This window comes from Meleagris gallopavo, chromosome 29 (assembly GCF_000146605.3).
Source record: "Meleagris gallopavo isolate NT-WF06-2002-E0010 breed Aviagen turkey brand Nicholas breeding stock chromosome 29, Turkey_5.1, whole genome shotgun sequence".
Classification (NCBI taxonomy): Eukaryota; Metazoa; Chordata; class Aves; order Galliformes; family Phasianidae; genus Meleagris; species Meleagris gallopavo.
Genome location: NC_015039.2, coordinates 1,593,823 through 1,604,234, shown reverse-complemented (window position 1 = coordinate 1,604,234; position 10,412 = coordinate 1,593,823). Strand labels below are relative to the sequence as shown.

General features: G+C 42.1%; 1 long non-coding RNA gene across 1 annotated transcript; it reads left to right on the top strand.

Annotated features, from left to right (window-relative positions):
• Window positions 1-3,501: 3,501 nt before the first annotated feature.
• On the top strand, window positions 3,502-10,368 carry LOC109371109. The gene is made up of 4 exons (XR_002121795.1): window positions 3,502-3,731; window positions 3,831-3,981; window positions 6,615-6,693; window positions 7,154-10,368. It is a non-coding gene; the product is annotated as an uncharacterized LOC109371109 (long non-coding RNA).
• Window positions 10,369-10,412: the final 44 nt, after the last annotated feature.

Genomic DNA, 10,412 nt, shown 5'->3' with positions numbered 1-10,412 from the left:
TTTTTAATTTCTGCTTTTAAAAAGAGTGCCTTCTCAAAAGCAAAGAGCATCTGCCTCTGGTACCTTCCGCAGTGGATGCTGAAGAAAATGAGATGTTCCTACCCTACTATGAAATGAGGTCACCCAGGGCAAAGCGAAATCATGCTGTTGAAATACTACATGGCATTATTTTCATTAGCAGTGGCTCAACTACACAACGCTCTACTTCAGGCTTTGCTGAAAACAAGATGAGTTGGGAAGCTGTAAATATTTCCAATTGCAGGTTAAAGGGTCCCAGGTTCAATGCCTGCCACTGGAAGCTTGGTCTCAGTCTGCATCTCTGCCATCACCAAACAGGACAGTAATCCACTCAGCCTCCTGTTTGGATTGTTGTCCACTTGACTTTTTGGTTTCAAAGATGTTGTCTTGAATCTACCTGTCTGGTGGGCATCTGTGTTAACCCAAAAATCAGGCTGCTTCCTCCAGATCACAGTCTTATGCCTTGACCCATGTGATGCACAGAAAGGAATGAAGCATTACTGTTGCTTTGTGTTCCTATTGATTCTATGAATAAATGATAGGCTCTGTGTAATGATGGAGTGGTAACTATAGTTTCCTTAAGGGTGTAAGTGCCAAACTAAATATTTAAACCCTGTGTAAATAATTGAAGTATCAGCCTCTCTTCAAGGGGAGGTGATGGCGTTATAATTTCACCTCTCCCTCACTTATCTGCTTCTTGGTGCAATCCCCTCATCTGGGAAACACAGACTGTTTAGAAGGCTGCCTACAGTGTTTTTAAACTAGATTTTTCTTATTTCTGCCAGTGTGTCAGCGAAGCATTTTAGCATTGCTCTGACAGCAGCACAGGTGAGCTGGGCTCATACTCCAAGGAATATATTGCTAAGGTTTGAAAACCCAGTTCTTTAATGTTTTGTCATTTGGGCTTTTTATTCCTTTATGGATTTCACGACCAGTGAGGTAATCTGGGAGGTTCTGAGTGTCTCATCTTCATGAAACAAAAGGCAGTTACAGGATTCAGGAAAGTGACCTGGAAGAAGGTGAAGGCTGGGGGAAAAAATGCAGGAAGAAGTAAAGTCAACCTGGAGCATAAATATCATTACAAGGTTACTATTTTGCAGCACTTTGCCAAGGACAGCAAGATGCTTTGTTGCAGTGGGCAAAGAAAAAAGAAAAATCGTAGATCCCTCCTTAGCACTTTGTGTAAATTCTGCAGAAGAAGCAAGAGAATTTAAACCTCTGGGTAAGGAAGTGCAGTAAACCTGTAGCAGTTTGCTGTGGCAGAGATCGGGTTGTTCTTGCTAACAAAGCACTTGCCTTTGTAGCTCATTTCTTTGTGAGCTGATTTATGTGTAACACAGGTGATAGCAATGGGTTGGTGTCTCGTGTCCTGGTGAGATGTTAATGAAGGCAGGATGCATTTTCCAAAATGTTGACTGTGTTAATCTTTAGAGTGAGCTCCTCTAGTGATACTGTAATGCAGGGTAGATAGAGCCACTAGAGGAAGATATATGAGAAATACTGCCATGTTCCCAGCCGGCAGATAGCATTTGCTGATGTGTATATAAATTCCCATACTCTGAGAGTACAAACAGTGGTTAGAGACAGGAAAACCATTCTGACACTCATCCCTTAAACAATTTCTGTCAAGCGAGAGAGAGAAACAGGTTAGAAACTGCTAAATGCGTGGCTTGGTTGAGAAACTTGTGGTGAATTATCCTGAGAGGTGCAAACGATGCATTTGGAAATTTTGAACTGTGGGAGTGTTTAATATTCCTTGTCGTAATTATTATAATTTTCATATAATTCTTAAGGATGAGTCTAATTAAAGAACAGATGTTTAACTTCTTTATCATTTTCTTAGCATATATAGATCTGAAAGTCATCAGGGAAAACATTCACATCTAAATACGTGTGGTGTTACTCGATCTCTGACTGTGTAGCAAGGGAAGAAGAGGTTAGAAGATATTTCTTACCTTAAATTAGCTACAAGCAGGCTTAATAAACCTTTAATAAGAAACAGTGGCAATTTATATAAATGCACTGAGTTACAGATTGAGGAGCTGTGCGGTGGGTAACCTGTCTGAGCTTCACTTCTCTGCGGGGCAGATCTGTGTATGGATGAGGGATGTTGCTGGAGGTGGTGAGGGGTTGCTTGATCCCACCTAAATTTGCTGGTAAACCTGAACTGGAGGTACAAACCATTGCTGCGGGTAGAACTAAGTGGCCTCAAGAGAAGCAACTGAATGACAGAGGGACCCAGCTTTCATGTGCTGAAGGAGATAATCCTAGCACAAAGCAAGCAGAGCCTCCCATTGTGGGCAGCATAAGCTTGTTTCAGGATCCTTTGTGTATGCAAAGAAAATTATGCAGTCCATAATGAAAATCTCAAAGCTGTGCCTGTGTTGGCAGCAGTAGCCAAGGCATCCTTGGGATCTAATCTGGGTTTAGCTAGCAGTAGTCATACTTCTAGTTTCAAGGGACTTGTCTACAGGTGAAGCCATTTTTGGTTAGCTAATCTGGACAAGTTGTATGTGATCTCCCTTATTTCCCTTTTTGAAAACAAACAAAAAAGAGCAATAGCTTAGTCAAGCTGTGGGGTCTACTCTCTTAGATCATCTTAGGCCTTCGAAGTACAATGCTAATGATGTGTAATTGCTTTCTGAATTGGTCTCTTAGAGAAAGTAATTGTATTATAGGAGCTGCTGAACCTCCCTGCGTGATCTTGCAAAGAAATGCTAAGTGGATAGATTCCTTTTCATGAAGTGTGCTCATCATTGAGTGTGCTGCTGCTGAATGCCCTTCCTAGCCAAGGCTTTCCACGTTTAATCCTGCATTGCTGCATTACCAATCACTTGTTCTTTCATGTTGAAGTTTAACTCTTGATATCCATATCTCCAGCTTCAGCTACAGAACGAGCACTTTTCCTGCCAACAGCCTCTTTTCTCAGAAATATTATGTTTTCTTACTTTGAACTGCTCAGTAAAGCGTATAGTGGCAAACTTGGCAAATTTCTCTGATGTTATTCAAATTATTTATTGACTCCATCAGAAATGAACAACCTCCTCTTAGTAATAGCACAGCCCAGGAACACAACATAGAAGCCCTTGGAGAATTGATTTTACTCATGGAAGTTTTGCATGCTGTGGCTGCTTCAGAGAAACAGCCCTCTTGTTCCTGCATGTTCTTGGCCAAAGTCTTAAAGGTTTGCTGTTGGTGAGTGCAGAGCTCTGTCCTGCTAGGGAGGGCCACCACAGTGCCCAGTGTTGTTTCAAGATGTGTACAGCTCTTCCTGTGTTCTCATTCATGGATTACAGTGAGCAGGTTTAAGTTCTTCTGATGAGCTGGGGCAGGATTTATATCCAAACTACATGTGATGCACGCTATTCCAAGCAGGATCCATCAGGTGCTGAGCTCTTTTGCTTTTGATTGTCTGCCATTATTTTGTGTATAGATATTTTTATGTTGCTTTGATTTGATTATTCCAGCTGACATAGAGCTGGAGCTTCTTTATTGCTCTGATTGCACGATGTTGTGTTTTCTCTTGCTTTAATAAGAAGCCTGCCAATTTGTTTTTCATGATTCATCTCTGTATGTCTTGAGGCTTCTTATTTTTGATGAGAATTTCACAGCTTATATTTTTGCAGTGTTTAGGATGAATGCTTATTAAGCTTATCATGATCCTGAGGCATCAGCTCAACAAGATACCCAAGCCTGTGCTTCATTCTTATCATGTGAGTAGTTCCAGTGATTCCGAGGGAATTTGCTGCACATCTTTTAATCTAGACATAATTATGTGCAAAGTGCTGAACTGAGGCCTTTGTTCTTTATAGAACAGCTTCTGAAAGAACTACTTGCAGCTTTGGCATTGTCTCAGGAATGGTGTTGTTTTGAGTTCAGATTTGCCAGACTCATTCAGAAACTGTGGGTTTGCACTTCTGCCATTCAAGATGTGGACTAAACAATCAAGATATATTTTTAAAGGTAAATTATTGAATTTTCTCTTTGGTTGAAGAGCTGTATTCCTTTTAAAACCGTCATGTCTAAAAATTAAGTGTTTAAAATGGAATTCATTTAATTTAGTCCCTCTGGAACCAGAAAAATACAAGCTCTGATTCTCAACAGAAGGAACTTCATTCAGGTCTCAGCTCCAGAGAGGCTTGGGGCTTTTCAGTGAAATTCTGAATTGTCAGAGGTAAACATTTCCCAGACGTGCACCCATTTTAGTGAAAGATCATCAAGTCAGAGTGGTTCCCAATGAGTCAGGGAGCTGGCTTGTCTATGTGTGTGCTATAGTTAACATAAAGGTACTGAGAGCAAACTTTCCAAACATCCGCACTCTTGAACCTCAGAAATACCTTCACAGGGTGCTTTGGGGAGCAAAATGGGCATCCGTAGGGAAACTTTAATACAGGCAAAACATCCAAGTGTGCTTAACTCTGTTCCTGCCTGCATGTAAATGTGTTTTCTCTCTGTCTTGGATAGAGAATCAGGCAGTTGCCAATTTGACATGGATATACTGTAGGACGGACCATGTATCTCATGGGGCTAGAGATGTACACAACTTGCAGCCAGAGCAGCATGATCTCAGCTGCATCCAGACCCCCCAAAACTATTGGTCACCAGGACAGCATGGTTCATTTCCAGGTTCTCAGGTGCCTTTGCCATTATAAAACACTCATGCTTGCTATGCTCAGCACAGGTGTCCTCTGGCCCTGTAAGAGAGAAGAAAATATTTTTTCCATCCTCCGGGGGGGAGCTTAAAAACTGCCTTTTTTCTGTTGGGATGTACCTGAGTCTTTTAATTTCTTTTCTCTTAATAGTGAAATATGTTCACTGATCCCAAAATACAGCATGTTTCTTGGAGATATGGGAAGTAAAAATCTAGGACCAGAGTATTTTAACAACCCTTATCCCAGTTATTTTACAACCATTTCCTATCTTGTCTATCAGAATGAACCAATCCAAACAAATAGTGGTGGCATTTATTTGTGGTTCTTTCATGTTGACTTGAATATGCTTTTTTTCAAATTGCTTATACTTCTGTAGACAGATGTTGGATTTCCTACCATTCTCTGTGATTTTTGAAGGCTGCTGGTTTCATTTTTGCTATAGAGGGAAAACAAAAGGGGGGAAAAATGTAATCTACAAACATAAAAATATTTGTGATAGAACTTGAAGGAAAAGAAAAGAAAACAAAAGAAAAGCCAGTGGCTAAATTGTTAGTTGACTGACACCAATTAATAATATCTTTGGTGAAGGAGAAACAATTCAATGTATTGGGTTTAATTCAAATCCCCTTGGCCTGTCCTTTCTAGGGATGGAACAGTTGGAACAACCGCATCACAACAGCAGTAATAAAAACAAATCAAAACAACTTCCCCATCACAGTTCATGAAACAAAGACCTGGTAAATACAGGCATACTTTAGATGTTTCTGCAGATGGCACACAAAACATGTTCTGTGGAAGTGTTCATAGCATAGCTCATAGTGATGCTGCAAACATAGGCAGTCAGGGCATCTGGGCATTTCCAAAGATTATTTCAATCAGCACAATCTGATTCATCTGTCTCCCCTCCTCTTCCATCTCATCCAAAATGAAACAAAGCCTCCTGGGGAAACGTGTGCCAATGATCAAAGGGAGCTCCATCATAAGAATTCCACTTAGGGCTAATGAGAAGGTAATTGTGGTTTAAATAAATGCCATCTGATTGCTATCTCTGCATATTTACTGGAGGCAATGACAACTGCTAAGCTACAGCCTGTGACTTATCAGCTGGACCCAGGACTAGCCCGAGTAGCACAATTCTTGTAGTTTATTTTGTTCAGACTTAAGCTAATCAGAACAGGGTGCTTTTCCAGTGGTCTGGATATCTTACGTAATTCCCAACAGCACAGAGGTGTTGGGATTCTGGAAGACAGAACTAGTGGAAACCACCCTTTACAATCAGCTTCAGACCTCTTGGCATTCATGAAATTGAAATTCAGTTGTAGGAGCACTGAAGAACTGGGGAGTTAGGACTATTTTTCTCGTGTTTCATGCAGAAAACAGCTCCTCCTTTGATGGCTGATTGCCCTCAGCTTGCTGCATGCTGAAGCTGGTTGGGCAATACTTGTGAGCCAACTGGGAAATACTTGTGAGCTTTAGGGTCGTGCTCCCTATCTAACTCTAATGGAAACTACAGGATTTCCTTGAACTAACCCCCGCTGGAATTACAGCAGGTTTGGTAAAAAAACTTCCCAGCTTTATTTTAAGAACCTCAGTGATGAGGAATCCACTGCAGTTGATTGGAACCCATTGATAAATTAATTCTTTATCTTATCCCTTTGTCTAGTAAGGAAAACTTCTCTAGTATCACATCTTTCTTGCATAAATTGTTATTTTATCATATAATAAGTTATTACTTGTTATTATCAACTGCTGCCTTTGGGAGTGTAATCATGTCCAAGAATTCTACAGCAGTTGTTTGCCTGAGCTACATACACTGGTCCAGTCTACAACAGACTCAGCATGGCAGGTAGGTGTATCTAGAGAATTCAGGAGAAAGAGAAGAGGCGCACAGAGAAAATGTTCAAGTTTGTACTCTTCCTCAAATCCTTCCTTCAACTTCTACAGATGAGTCCTGAGTTCCTTTCTGGAAATTGAGATAAAAAAGCGGTGAGAGTGATCCCAAGTCCTGAGAAGGAGAAATAGGGTAAGTTAGGTCCTGCACGTCTCGTGCAGAGGGACTCCCAGGCCCATACAATCCCTTCACACCCTCACTGTTGTGCTGTAAGACCTACACCTCTCAGATGTTTCCTTTTCGTGTCCTGTATGGTGGCCCTTTCCTCACTGTGTAATTGAGTGACGTTCCCACCAGCAGCACTCCGTGCCCAAGCCCCTGGTACCCCACTGCCAATGCACCTCTCACTTATGGAGAAGGAACCTGATGTGGGCTGGGCAGGAGGAGATGGAGCTTCAGTAAAAAGGCACAACTTCTGGAGAGTGAGGGTGGGGAGAGGTCCTGATTGCACCCACAGCCGGAATTCTTTCTCCTGTTGTGCCAAACAGACTGCTCTGTGAAATGTGACAAGTGACTTTTTTACTTCCTAGATGTCTTCCCCCATAGAGTTACAGCTCTTTTACGCTCATGGAATCTTACCTTACATTTACAGGACAGCCTCAGTCCACCTCTGCTACTGCACAGGCTGAGGATTTTCATAGCCCTGGGCGCCAGCATAGATCAGTCTCCTCCCCTCTCAAACACTACTCCATGTGAAACATTTCTCTATTGAAAAAAGCCTTTCCTGTTCTTTGTGCTGTTTTTCTATCTCATTACACACAGACCATCGATTAAGCAACAGTGGAACTCGGGAAAAGGCAAAGTGGCTTGGAAGTAATTGATCTCCATTCAGTCTTGGTGGAAGAAGTCATAATCTATAGTGGTGATGTATCTGTCCTCCCATGCATTTCTTTTTGCAAGGAAACACAAAATTACTCAAAATTTTAGGACTTGTGCATTTCAGAATATATTTGAAAAACAGCTCCTTGTCTGATTAAAAATAATGAAATTGTTGCTAAGCTACAGAATATGAAATTTCGGAACATCAAATTCAATTTCTGAGAGAGTCCTGTTTCTTCAAGCAGAGCCCATTTTCACATGGTAGGTGTCTTATGCACATACATTCTAGGCTATTTCTTTGCCATTTCTCAGCTGTGTTAGGGCTGAGCAGGGATGACCATGTTACAATGCTGTTGTGGCATTTTAGTCTTATCTGCTATGATGTCAGTGCATGGGGAAATCCTCTGAGGTCTGTATCAGAGTACATTGGTGATGGATGGATGTATCGGCTCATTCTAAATGTTCTTGAGCTGGACCCGTTGGAAGGAAGTTTAGTGTCAGTGTCGAGTGGTGGGATGGTAAGAAAGCTTTTGTGACACTGAAAACCTTTGTGGCAATTACAGAGAGAAAGTGAAGATGTGTAACAGGGCAGGATGCAAGGATGAGTACAAGGAAGACAAGGTCTGAGCAGGGACGGCAGTGCTGGGGAATGGTCTGAGAGGGCCATGAGAAGGAGAACAGAGTACTCAGTAAAATATCAGATGCTGCAGGAATAAAAACAAAAACAAAGTGAAAAAATATCTAATATTTGGGGATTCAGTATTTGCTGCATGACACAACCTGGAAATCACAGGCCAGTATGTAGCAGGGCTGTGTGTGAACTTAACACTGGGATGAGCTTTTCTGAGATAGTAATGGTTCAGGCATTGCGAACAGCTGACTGTTTGGGCACTTGAATCCTTCAGTGAGCACAGATCCTCTCTTCAGCTACGTGGGCTCTCCTGGTGCTATCTGGAAGCTGTTGATCCCAGATACTGGAAATGAGATGCGTGTACAGACTTTAGTTTGCCTTTAGAATTGTCAGTGTTAGCTGAACAGCAGTGGTAGAGACAGAAAGGTGGATTATGGCCATGCTGTTAGTAGCTGCTGCTGCAAAGAGCAGGGAAATAAACAGCACCCAAACCTGAGAAGATCAGAAGTGATAAATGATTTGCAGCAGGCAGGAAAGAAAGGCAAAAAGCAAACTCAAGAAACAGAGTGGTGATCTGGAGAGAAATGTAAATAGTCTGAATTGTGGGCACTGACAGGAAAAATATAAATGCTTGTAGAATAAGAAAAGAAGCTGCTCTGCAGAGGTGTGCAATCAATTACTGGAATAGGTGAGTAAGAAGCACCAGCTGAAACTACTTCAGTGAAATGGCTTTTTGACACTGTACTGGATTTGTGGCTGAGCAGATGCCTTTGAGGAAGAAGTGGCTGCTTGCCACACACAAAAAAGAAACAACCACAACCCTTTTCTTTTTCTTATTGTAAGCCTGAACTCCTGAAAACCAAATGTTTCATATGTCTTTTAACACTAGAAATTCTGCCAAGAAAACTTCAAACATTTTTGTGGCAACTCAAGGCAAAACAGCTAAAGTTTTTCTTCCTTTCTTTCCTATTTTCTGTGAGAATAATGACCAGTGTCACAGCCGATTCGTAGTAAGAAGGATGAGCAGGTTGCATCTCTGCAGAGAGCAGCAGCATCTTATGGGCTGCTGGTGTGAGGAGGTAGAGGAGATAATTTGTGGAACTGAAACTCCGACTGTCACAAAGACTGGCGGCTCAAATGTTCCTTGTCAAACTGACAAACTGTGTGAAATGTGAGCAGTGTTAAAGGCTTCTGCAGAATTTGACAGAGTATCTGTACGTAAATCACTGGAGAGCAAATCCAGGTAAAAATATCTGTGCTAGCTTATTAGCATAAAATCAGAGAATGGTTTGGGATGGAAGGGACCTCAAGATCAAGTTCCAACCCCCCTGCCACAAGGCAGGGCCACCCCTCCCTGTCTTTGTTGGCCACCCTTCTTCTGATGGAGCCCAGGATACCGTTTGCTTTCCAAGCTGCAAGAGCACGCTGCTAGTCGTGGTCAGTTTGTCATCCACCAGGACCCCTGGCTCTTTCTCCGCAGGGCTGTTCTCAAGGATTTCTTCCCCCAGTCGGTATATGTACCTGGGATCACTCTAACACAAGCCTTGCTCTTTGCTGTGTTGAACTTCTTTAGCTTTACATGGACCCACCCATGCTAGCATCTCCCAGGAGTGTGAAATAGTGGAGTGGCACAGGTAGGAAGGAGAGGTTGAGGTACCTCAGGAAAGTGTCTTCTCCACCCCTGCTCAAAGCAGGCCCAGCACTGGATTCAGACCACGTTGCTTAGGTCTTGGCTCCAACTGGGTCTTAAAAATCTCCAAGATGGCACAAAGCAAATACAGGAGAGGATGCAGTCGTGCAATGCCAGGGCTACTATTTGCCAGCCATGAGCAGAGCAAATACTCTGTCCTGCGTGGGGTGTGTTTTAGAGAACTCTGACGGCAGTTAGCCACAGAAGCAAAGCAATAATAGTAATGCTTGGTGTTAAAACAAGTTTCTTTTTAAAAATAAAGTTCAAAAGAGATTGTGTGTTGTGAATAAAACACAAGACTGACAGAATAAAACAGCAAAAGAAAAAAAAATATTACAAAAGCGACAAATTCTGCCTATTGGTTGATGGAGCATATTAAAGCTGGAGACCAGTATTCCTTGAACAGAAGAAAATTCCTGCTAACATCCACAAAGGGTTTCTGAGCTGTAACTGGCAAAAGTCACTTTGTGGTAGGAGAAGGTAAATGATTAACAGCTGGGTGAGGGCTGCAGCCTTCTATCCTTGTGTAGCAGCTTCCTAGGGCAGCAACCCAGAGCCCCACTACAGCCAGTCAAGGGCTCAGCAGGCTGCTGTGGAGATGTGGAAACATTTCAGATATTCTAGTTTTGTTGGGCCCAGCAAAGAGATCTCAAAAGCACCTTTTGCTGGACCTAACTTCTATTTTTGTTTTGTTTCCATCTGAAGTACATG